The sequence below is a fragment of the Urocampus carinirostris genome, unplaced genomic scaffold (assembly GCF_059441175.1).
Source record: "Urocampus carinirostris isolate Australia breed hairy pipefish unplaced genomic scaffold, RoL_Ucar_1.0 HiC_scaffold_44, whole genome shotgun sequence".
NCBI classification, from domain to species: domain Eukaryota; kingdom Metazoa; phylum Chordata; class Actinopteri; order Syngnathiformes; family Syngnathidae; genus Urocampus; species Urocampus carinirostris.
The window spans coordinates 1,166-9,430 of NW_028283151.1; positions in this window are offsets into that span (position 1 = coordinate 1,166).

The window sequence follows — 8,265 nt, forward strand, 5'->3', positions numbered from 1 at the left end:
TATTTAGTGCAGATTTGGTGAAAAAAGCTCAAGTTTTTGAGTTATGCAAGTTTTCATAAAAGTGTGACTTGCAGGCTGGAAAGCCCATTTTTGCACTTCTCTGAGCCTAAAACGTCCGAAAAAGCAATCATTTAATAATGACAATAACTTTTGAACCATGCATGCTAGAATCATAAATCTTGCTTTCCTGGGTTGGAAATCTTCTGAATTTTCTATATTTAGTGCAGATTTGGTGAAAAAAGCTCAACTTTTTGAGTTATGCAAGTTTTCATAAAAGTGTGACTTGCAGGCTGGAAAGCCCATTTTTAAGCTTATCTGCGCCTGAAACGTCCGAAAAAGCAATCATTTAATAATGACAATAACTTTTGAACCATGCATGCTAGAATCATAATTCTTGCTTTCCTGGGTTGGAAATCTTCTGAATTTTCTATATTTAGTGCAGATTTGGTGAAAAAAGCTCAACTTATTGAGTTATGCAAGTTTTCATAAAAGTGTGACTTGCAGGCTGGAAAGCCCATTTTTAAGCTTATCTGCGCCTGAAACGTCCGAAAAAGCAATCATTTATTAATGACAATAACTTTGGAACCATGCATGCTAGAATCATAATTCTTGCTTTTCTAGGTTGGAAATCTTCTGAATTTTCTATATTTAGTGCAGATTTGGTGAAAAAAGCTCAAGTTTTTGAGTTATGCAAGTTTTCATAAAAGTGTGACTTGCAGGCTGGAAAGCCCATTTTTAAGCTTATCTGCGCCTGAAACGTCCGAAAAAGCAATCATTTAATAATGACAATAACTTTTGAACCATGCATGCTAGAATCATAATTCTTGCTTTCCTGGGTTGGAAATCTTCTGAATTTTCTATATTTAGTGCAGATTTGGTGAAAAAAGCTCAAGTTTTTGAGTTATGCAAGTTTTCATAAAAGTGTGACTTGCAGGCTGGAAAGCCCATTTTTGCACTTCTCTGAGCCTAAAACGTCCGAAAAAGCAATCATTTAATAATGACAATAACTTTTGAACCATGCATGCTAGAATCATAAATCTTGCTTTCCTGGGTTGGAAATCTTCTGAATTTTCTATATTTAGTGCAGATTTGGTGAAAAAAGCTCAACTTTTTGAGTTATGCAAGTTTTCATAAAAGTGTGACTTGCAGGCTGGAAAGCCCATTTTTAAGCTTATCTGCGCCTGAAACGTCCGAAAAAGCAATCATTTAATAATGACAATAACTTTGGAACCATGCATGCTAGAATCATAATTCTTGCTTTTCTAGGTTGGAAATCTTCTGAATTTTCTATATTTAGTGCAGATTTGGTGAAAAAAGCTCAAGTTTTTGAGTTATGCAAGTTTTCATAAAAGTGTGACTTGCAGGCTGGAAAGCCCATTTTTAAGCTTATCTGCGCCTGAAACGTCCGAAAAAGCAATCATTTAATAATGACAATAACTTTTGAACCATGCATGCTAGAATCATAATTCTTGCTTTCCTGGGTTGGAAATCTTCTGAATTTTCTATATTTAGTGCAGATTTGGTGAAAAAAGCTCAACTTTTTGAGTTATGCAAGTTTTCATAAAAGTGTGACTTGCAGGCTGGAAAGCCCATTTTTAAGCTTATCTGCGCCTGAAACGTCCGAAAAAGCAATCATTTAATAATGACAATAACTTTGGAACCATGCATGCTAGAATCATAATTCTTGCTTTTCTAGGTTGGAAATCTTCTGAATTTTCTATATTTAGTGCAGATTTGGTGAAAAAAGCTCAAGTTTTTGAGTTATGCAAGTTTTCATAAAAGTGTGACTTGCAGGCTGGAAAGCCCATTTTTGCACTTCTCTGAGCCTAAAACGTCCGAAAAAGCAATCATTTAATAATGACAATAACTTTTGAACCATGCATGCTAGAATCATAAATCTTGCTTTCCTGGGTTGGAAATCTTCTGAATTTTCTATATTTAGTGCAGATTTGGTGAAAAAAGCTCAACTTTTTGAGTTATGCAAGTTTTCATAAAAGTGTGACTTGCAGGCTGGAAAGCCCATTTTTAAGCTTATCTGCGCCTGAAACGTCCGAAAAAGCAATCATTTAATAATGACAATAACTTTTGAACCATGCATGCTAGAATCATAATTCTTGCTTTCCTGGGTTGGAAATCTTCTGAATTTTCTATATTTAGTGCAGATTTGGTGAAAAAAGCTCAACTTTTTGAGTTATGCAAGTTTTCATAAAAGTGTGACTTGCAGGCTGGAAAGCCCATTTTTAAGCTTATCTGCGCCTGAAACGTCCGAAAAAGCAATCATTTAATAATGACAATAACTTTGGAACCATGCATGCTAGAATCATAATTCTTGCTTTTCTAGGTTGGAAATCTTCTGAATTTTCTATATTTAGTGCAGATTTGGTGAAAAAAGCTCAAGTTTTTGAGTTATGCAAGTTTTCATAAAAGTGTGACTTGCAGGCTGGAAAGCCCATTTTTGCACTTCTCTGAGCCTAAAACGTCCGAAAAAGCAATCATTTAATAATGACAATAACTTTTGAACCATGCATGCTAGAATCATAAATCTTGCTTTCCTGGGTTGGAAATCTTCTGAATTTTCTATATTTAGTGCAGATTTGGTGAAAAAAGCTCAACTTTTTGAGTTATGCAAGTTTTCATAAAAGTGTGACTTGCAGGCTGGAAAGCCCATTTTTAAGCTTATCTGCGCCTAAAACGTCCGAAAAAGCAATCATTTAATAATGACAATAACTTTTGAACCATGCATGCTAGAATCATAATTCTTGCTTTCCTGGGTTGGAAATCTTCTGAATTTTCTATATTTAGTGCAGATTTGGTGAAAAAAGCTCAACTTTTTGAGTTATGCAAGTTTTCATAAAAGTGTGACTTGCAGGCTGGAAAGCCCATTTTTAAGCTTATCTGCGCCTGAAACGTCCGAAAAAGCAATCATTTAATAATGACAATAACTTTGGAACCATGCATGCTAGAATCATAATTCTTGCTTTTCTAGGTTGGAAATCTTCTGAATTTTCTATATTTAGTGCAGATTTGGTGAAAAAAGCTCAACTTTTTGAGTTATGCAAGTTTTCATAAAAGTGTGACTTGCAGGCTGGAAAGCCCATTTTTGCACTTCTCTGAGCCTAAAACGTCCGAAAAAGCAATCATTTAATAATGACAATAACTTTTGAACCATGCATGCTAGAATCATAAATCTTGCTTTCCTGGGTTGGAAATCTTCTGAATTTTCTATATTTAGTGCAGATTTGGTGAAAAAAGCTCAACTTTTTGAGTTATGCAAGTTTTCATAAAAGTGTGACTTGCAGGCTGGAAAGCCCATTTTTAAGGCTTATCTGCCCTGAAACGTCCGAAAAAGCAATCATTTAATAATGACAATAACTTTTGAACCATGCATGCTAGAATCATAATTCTTGCTTTCCTGGGTTGGAAATCTTCTGAATTTTCTATATTTAGTGCAGATTTGGTGAAAAAAACTCAACTTTTTGAGTTATGCAAGTTTTCATAAAAGTGTGACTTGCAGGCTGGAAAGCCCATTTTTAAGCTTATCTGCGCCTGAAACGTCCGAAAAAGCAATCATTTAATAATGACAATAACTTTGGAACCATGCATGCTAGAATCATAATTCTTGCTTTTCTAGGTTGGAAATCTTCTGAATTTTCTATATTTAGTGCAGATTTGGTGAAAAAAGCTCAAGTTTTTGAGTTATGCAAGTTTTCATAAAAGTGTGACTTGCAGGCTGGAAAGCCCATTTTTGCACTTCTCTGAGCCTAAAACGTCCGAAAAAGCAATCATTTAATAATGACAATAACTTTTGAACCATGCATGCTAGAATCATAAATCTTGCTTTCCTGGGTTGGAAATCTTCTGAATTTTCTATATTTAGTGCAGATTTGGTGAAAAAAGCTCAACTTTTTGAGTTATGCAAGTTTTCATAAAAGTGTGACTTGCAGGCTGGAAAGCCCATTTTTAAGCTTATCTGCGCCTGAAACGTCCGAAAAAGCAATCATTTAATAATGACAATAACTTTTGAACCATGCATGCTAGAATCATAATTCTTGCTTTCCTGGGTTGGAAATCTTCTGAATTTTCTATATTTAGTGCAGATTTGGTGAAAAAAGCTCAACTTTTTGAGTTATGCAAGTTTTCATAAAAGTGTGACTTGCAGGCTGGAAAGCCCATTTTTAAGCTTATCTGCGCCTGAAACGTCCGAAAAAGCAATCATTTAATAATGACAATAACTTTGGAACCATGCATGCTAGAATCATAATTCTTGCTTTTCTAGGTTGGAAATCTTCTGAATTTTCTATATTTAGTGCAGATTTGGTGAAAAAAGCTCAAGTTTTTGAGTTATGCAAGTTTTCATAAAAGTGTGACTTGCAGGCTGGAAAGCCCATTTTTGCACTTCTCTGAGCCTAAAACGTCCGAAAAAGCAATCATTTAATAATGACCATAACTTTTGAACCATGCATGCTAGAATCATAAATCTTGCTTTCCTGGGTTGGAAATCTTCTGAATTTTCTATATTTAGTGCAGATTTGGTGAAAAAAGCTCAACTTTTTGAGTTATGCAAGTTTTCATAAAAGTGTGACTTGCAGGCTGGAAAGCCCATTTTTAAGCTTATCTGCGCCTGAAACGTCCGAAAAAGCAATCATTTAATAATGACAATAACTTTTGAACCATGCATGCTAGAATCATAATTCTTGCTTTTCTAGGTTGGAAATCTTCTGAATTTTCTATATTTAGTGCAGATTTGGTGAAAAAAGCTCAAGTTTTTGAGTTATGCAAGTTTTCATAAAAGTGTGACTTGCAGGCTGGAAAGCCCATTTTTGCACTTCTCTGAGCCTAAAACGTCCGAAAAAGCAATCATTTAATAATGACAATAACTTTTGAACCATGCATGCTAGAATCATAAATCTTGCTTTCCTGGGTTGGAAATCTTCTGAATTTTCTATATTTAGTGCAGATTTGGTGAAAAAAGCTCAACTTTTTGAGTTATGCAAGTTTTCATAAAAGTGTGACTTGCAGGCTGGAAAGCCCATTTTTAAGCTTATCTGCGCCTGAAACGTCCGAAAAAGCAATCATTTAATAATGACAATAACTTTTGAACCATGCATGCTAGAATCATAATTCTTGCTTTCCTGGGTTGGAAATCTTCTGAATTTTCTATATTTAGTGCAGATTTGGTGAAAAAAGCTCAACTTTTTGAGTTATGCAAGTTTTCATAAAAGTGTGACTTGCAGGCTGGAAAGCCCATTTTTAAGCTTATCTGCGCCTGAAACGTCCGAAAAAGCAATCATTTAATAATGACAATAACTTTGGAACCATGCATGCTAGAATCATAATTCTTGCTTTTCTAGGTTGGAAATCTTCTGAATTTTCTATATTTAGTGCAGATTTGGTGAAAAAAGCTCAAGTTTTTGAGTTATGCAAGTTTTCATAAAAGTGTGACTTGCAGGCTGGAAAGCCCATTTTTGCACTTCTCTGAGCCTAAAACGTCCGAAAAAGCAATCATTTAATAATGACAATAACTTTTGAACCATGCATGCTAGAATCATAAATCTTGCTTTCCTGGGTTGGAAATCTTCTGAATTTTCTATATTTAGTGCAGATTTGGTGAAAAAAGCTCAACTTTTTGAGTTATGCAAGTTTTCATAAAAGTGTGACTTGCAGGCTGGAAAGCCCATTTTTAAGCTTATCTGCGCCTGAAACGTCCGAAAAAGCAATCATTTAATAATGACAATAACTTTTGAACCATGCATGCTAGAATCATAATTCTTGCTTTCCTGGGTTGGAAATCTTCTGAATTTTCTATATTTAGTGCAGATTTGGTGAAAAAAGCTCAACTTTTTGAGTTATGCAAGTTTTCATAAAAGTGTGACTTGCAGGCTGGAAAGCCCATTTTTAAGCTTATCTGCGCCTGAAACGTCCGAAAAAGCAATCATTTAATAATGACAATAACTTTGGAACCATGCATGCTAGAATCATAATTCTTGCTTTTCTAGGTTGGAAATCTTCTGAATTTTCTATATTTAGTGCAGATTTGGTGAAAAAAGCTCAAGTTTTTGAGTTATGCAAGTTTTCATAAAAGTGTGACTTGCAGGCTGGAAAGCCCATTTTTGCACTTCTCTGAGCCTAAAACGTCCGAAAAAGCAATCATTTAATAATGACAATAACTTTTGAACCATGCATGCTAGAATCATAAATCTTGCTTTCCTGGGTTGGAAATCTTCTGAATTTTCTATATTTAGTGCAGATTTGGTGAAAAAAGCTCAACTTTTTGAGTTATGCAAGTTTTCATAAAAGTGTGACTTGCAGGCTGGAAAGCCCATTTTTAAGCTTATCTGCGCCTGAAACGTCCGAAAAAGCAATCATTTAATAATGACAATAACTTTTGAACCATGCATGCTAGAATCATAATTCTTGCTTTCCTGGGTTGGAAATCTTCTGAATTTTCTATATTTAGTGCAGATTTGGTGAAAAAAGCTCAACTTTTTGAGTTATGCAAGTTTTCATAAAAGTGTGACTTGCAGGCTGGAAAGCCCATTTTTAAGCTTATCTGCGCCTGAAACGTCCGAAAAAGCAATCATTTAATAATGACAATAACTTTGGAACCATGCATGCTAGAATCATAATTCTTGCTTTTCTAGGTTGGAAATCTTCTGAATTTTCTATATTTAGTGCAGATTTGGTGAAAAAAGCTCAAGTTTTTGAGTTATGCAAGTTTTCATAAAAGTGTGACTTGCAGGCTGGAAAGCCCATTTTTGCACTTCTCTGAGCCTAAAACGTCCGAAAAAGCAATCATTTAATAATGACAATAACTTTTGAACCATGCATGCTAGAATCATAAATCTTGCTTTCCTGGGTTGGAAATCTTCTGAATTTTCTATATTTAGTGCAGATTTGGTGAAAAAAGCTCAACTTTTTGAGTTATGCAAGTTTTCATAAAAGTGTGACTTGCAGGCTGGAAAGCCCATTTTTAAGCTTATCTGCGCCTGAAACGTCCAAAAAAGCAATCATTTAATAATGACAATAACTTTTGAACCATGCATGCTAGAATCATAATTCTTGCTTTCCTGGGTTGGAAATCTTCTGAATTTTCTATATTTAGTGCAGATTTGGTGAAAAAAGCTCAACTTTTTGAGTTATGCAAGTTTTCATAAAAGTGTGACTTGCAGGCTGGAAAGCCCATTTTTAAGCTTATCTGCGCCTGAAACGTCCGAAAAAGCAATCATTTAATAATGACAATAACTTTGGAACCATGCATGCTAGAATCATAATTCTTGCTTTTCTAGGTTGGAAATCTTCTGAATTTTCTATATTTAGTGCAGATTTGGTGAAAAAAGCTCAAGTTTTTGAGTTATGCAAGTTTTCATAAAAGTGTGACTTGCAGGCTGGAAAGCCCATTTTTGCACTTCTCTGGGCCTAAAACGTCCGAAAAAGCAATCATTTAATAATGACAATAACTTTTGAACCATGCATGCTAGAATCATAAATCTTGCTTTCCTGGGTTGGAAATCTTCTGAATTTTCTATATTTAGTGCAGATTTGGTGAAAAAAGCTCAACTTTTTGAGTTATGCAAGTTTTCATAAAAGTGTGACTTGCAGGCTGGAAAGCCCATTTTTAAGCTTATCTGCGCCTGAAACGTCCGAAAAAGCAATCATTTAATAATGACAATAACTTTTGAACCATGCATGCTAGAATCATAATTCTTGCTTTCCTGGGTTGGAAATCTTCTGAATTTTCTATATTTAGTGCAGATTTGGTGAAAAAAGCTCAACTTTTTGAGTTATGCAAGTTTTCATAAAAGTGTGACTTGCAGGCTGGAAAGCCCATTTTTAAGCTTATCTGCGCCTGAAACGTCCGAAAAAGCAATCATTTAATAATGACAATAACTTTGGAACCATGCATGCTAGAATCATAATTCTTGCTTTTCTAGGTTGGAAATCTTCTGAATTTTCTATATTTAGTGCAGATTTGGTGAAAAAAGCTCAACTTTTTGAGTTATGCAAGTTTTCATAAAAGTGTGACTTGCAGGCTGGAAAGCCCATTTTTGCACTTCTCTGAGCCTAAAACGTCCGAAAAAGCAATCATTTAATAATGACAATAACTTTTGAACCATGCATGCTAGAATCATAAATCTTGCTTTCCTGGGTTGGAAATCTTCTGAATTTTCTATATTTAGTGCAGATTTGGTGAAAAAAGCTCAACTTTTTGAGTTATGCAAGTTTTCATAAAAGTGTGACTTGCAGGCTGGAAAGCCCATTTTTAAG